The sequence below is a fragment of the Onychomys torridus genome, unplaced genomic scaffold, assembly GCF_903995425.1.
Source record: "Onychomys torridus unplaced genomic scaffold, mOncTor1.1, whole genome shotgun sequence".
NCBI classification, from domain to species: Eukaryota; Metazoa; Chordata; class Mammalia; order Rodentia; family Cricetidae; genus Onychomys; species Onychomys torridus.
Window position 1 is genome coordinate 156,712 of NW_023411183.1, and position 3,308 is coordinate 160,019.

General features: G+C 38.4%; 1 pseudogene; it reads right to left on the reverse strand.

Annotated features, from left to right (window-relative positions):
• Window positions 1–1,122: 1,122 nt before the first annotated feature.
• LOC118574985 lies at window positions 1,123–1,715 on the reverse strand (annotated as a pseudogene).
• Window positions 1,716–3,308: the final 1,593 nt, after the last annotated feature.

The window sequence follows — 3,308 nt, forward strand, 5'->3', positions numbered from 1 at the left end:
TTTTTATTTTTGCTTTGTTAGTTCATTCATAAATACAATATATACTGATTATATTCATGCCCATTACCCTCTTTTATTCATTTCTTTCCCTCTGAACCCTGTTCATCATCCTAATTCCCTAAAGGCTACATTGTTGAAAAAAAATGTGTCCCCTCCTCTACTAGCCAGTAATAGCCATTAGATCCTCAAGAAATTTTGTGATGTATGGGTACTTCCTCTACCAATAGAATGTTGAAAGGTCCAATCTTGGGTAGGAATCCATGGCTGCTGAGTGTCAGGATTGTAATGACCATGTTGTATCTGCATGGTACCCCTTCCCCATTCTACTGCTCTGAAATTATATACACCTTTTTTTTTTTCCTGAGAGGTACTTAGAGCCTGGTAAGAGATAACATAGATGTCCTATTTATGGCTGAGCATTCACAGGTCATTTGTTCTCAGGACTTTGACCAGGAGTCAATCTCTGGATTAACTATCAGCCTCTGCAAAATGATTTGTCTCTACCCCATACTGAAAGTGATAGTAGTCTACAGGCATGAATATAAACATTTGGAATGACACTTGAAAATATGCCAAGTTTAAGCATTTTACTTTTTTCTTGTTTTTAATTTTATTTTATTTTATTTCTTCTTTCTTTAAGGGCCAAATAGTGTTTCCTGAAATTTATTAACCACAAGATCTCTACCGAGTCACAAGGTAATGGACATCTCTGTCGATTCCTCTCAAGACTATTGTGAAGAGTGTTACAATGAACAACAGGAGACAGAACAGCCCTTTCTAGTCCTGTGAAAGGTAGCCAAGGGGGATAATGCTAGGTCTCTCCTATCTGGATTCCTCTGTGTCCTATGCTTCAAGAAAAACAATGTGATTCCTTTGGCTTTGTTTGAGAGGTTGGTTTTTGGCTTTTTGTTTTGTTTTGGTTTGGGTTTTTTTGTTTGTTTGTTTGTTTGTTTGTTTGCTGTTAATGACTTTTAATGATGACTGATATTTTACACATTGCACTTTCTTTAGAAAACTGGGTCATGTCATTACAGCCTCTAATAGTTCACCACTGCATATGGAAAGCTGAAAGATGGAGGACCAGGTGAGCTCTCAAGGTCAGCTTCCACTTGACTGCAGAGTTCAGGACTTGGCGGATGTCAACATTGAGTTGTGGATAAAACCTTGCAGATTGCTTGGGCTTGCTCCAGCCTGTTACACAGGCAAACCCACGGGCTGCATTCTTCATTGCCAGCATCTATGGTCTTGAGTGCCAGCAAGCTCTTCCCGCCTCCCAGGCCATCGACTTAGCACACCATCTGGATGATTAAATATAGGGCATGCCTATGCAAAACGTCATGCTGATCCGTGGTTGAGACTTTTATGCCGTTCTTAGAAACACCCAGAATAAACTCCTCCTCCAGGGGAACAAAAAGCAGCTTTCCATCTTGCTGGGTGACATTTATATAATTTATCAGGTCCAATGGTCCTTGGAGACTCTTCCCCTGAGACAAGTCCAGTTTCTCGATGGCACCAACATACTTTATTCAAAACTTGGCACACGTATCTAAATTGTTGCTTTGTCCTGAGATTTTGGTGGAGTCCGTATCAAGGCTGACAATGGTGCTGGATCTCAAGAGACCACTAAGTCTGGAATCCACAGATTTGCTTTTCATGCTGATCTCACTGCTCTGGGAACTGCTGCTGCTGTGTTGCTTCTTGCCTTTGCAAAACATCTTTCACCATAGTTTGATTCAGAGAAGACGCCTTGGGGTGTTCTCCAAGGTTCTGCACACAGTGATCTGTGCAGGAGCTTCCCTTCCCAATGCACCCAGTCCCTTCCAGTCTGAGCAGTGGAAATGTCCACCAGGGTTCGTTCATCCCTGGACCTCTGGCGCCTCACAGGGTGTAGGATGATTGTCCATCAGCTGCAACCATCTGGACACTCCGGCTCCAGGTTGTTGTTTTTTTCCCCCTTTGGTTTTGTTTCAAGATTTTTTTTTTTTAAGTCTTTGGATCCAATTTTAGTCAATACAATTTTGATAACTTGTATTGAAAATAAATGCTATTTGATATTTTGCTAGAGTGCACTGAACCTATAGATTTGGTTATGTCAACAATATTAAATCTTCCAAGAAGCACATGCTTGTCTTTATTTTACTGTACCTCTAATTGTTTTCATAAAATTTACTATGCTGAATTTTCAGATTGTTTTATTCCTTGCGGCATAAGTTGTTTTCTCAATACCATGGCAGAACATCTAATGAAAGGAATTAAGAGAGAAAAGGTTTATTTTATCTCGCGGTTTAAGAAGAAACAATCCTTCATGGTGGGGAAGAGCTAGTGTCAGACATTACCATGTGAGCAAGACTGGGCCATTGGGGGTCCTCATCTCCTTATGCCTCGGTGGAATAAGGTTTATGGAGAACACTGGAAACAAGAATAGGCTATGAAATTCAAGGCTTGACGCCATCACAGCTGTACATTCTTTGGATTCTCAAACATTTCAAAACAACACCATCATCTGGGAATCAAGATTTCAAGCATAGGAGCCTGGGTATATCCAATAAACACTTGGTGAGATATATTCCTTTATGTGTTACTTTTTAAACAATAATCTATGTATAACATTGTTTAGTTAAATTACTTTCACACGTTTCAATTGGTGCACATAAATACTATTATTTTCTCTAACATAACACTTCATTGCTTCTGAGTACTAATAAAAAGTAATAGTAATGACTTTGAGTAGAGTCTTTAGGAATTCCAAAATTGAAGATCATATTTAATACAAAAAGGACCTTGCAATGTTTGGCTATTTTTGTATCTTTTATCTTAACGTAACTAGAAAACATCTATCTTTTGCTCTCATCATTCCAACCTCTGAAGAGGTAAACTTAACTACCATTATTGAATCTCAACAACAACTGATCTGGCTTCTTATGCTGAATTCAATGTGATGAGTACAACAGATTTTGGGAATCCATCCAGAGTGCCTATTTAAACAATGCTCACTGTCATATATAGGGCAATAAGAAAATCCTTCACTGATGTCTGGAAAGTAATGGAGAAGTAAAGGCAGGAGTCATCAGCTTAGATGGAATATTAGTTAGGGTTCCCTTGGATAAGACAAATTATTGAATGACTTTATATATATATATATATATGTGTGTGTGTGTGTGTGTGTGTGTGTGTGTATACATACATATATATATATGTATGTATTTATGTATGTATGTATGTATATATATGGAGAATTTATTGCGAGTACTTACAGGCTCTGTTCCAACTAATTCAACAATGGCTTCCTATGAAAGGAAGGTCAGATA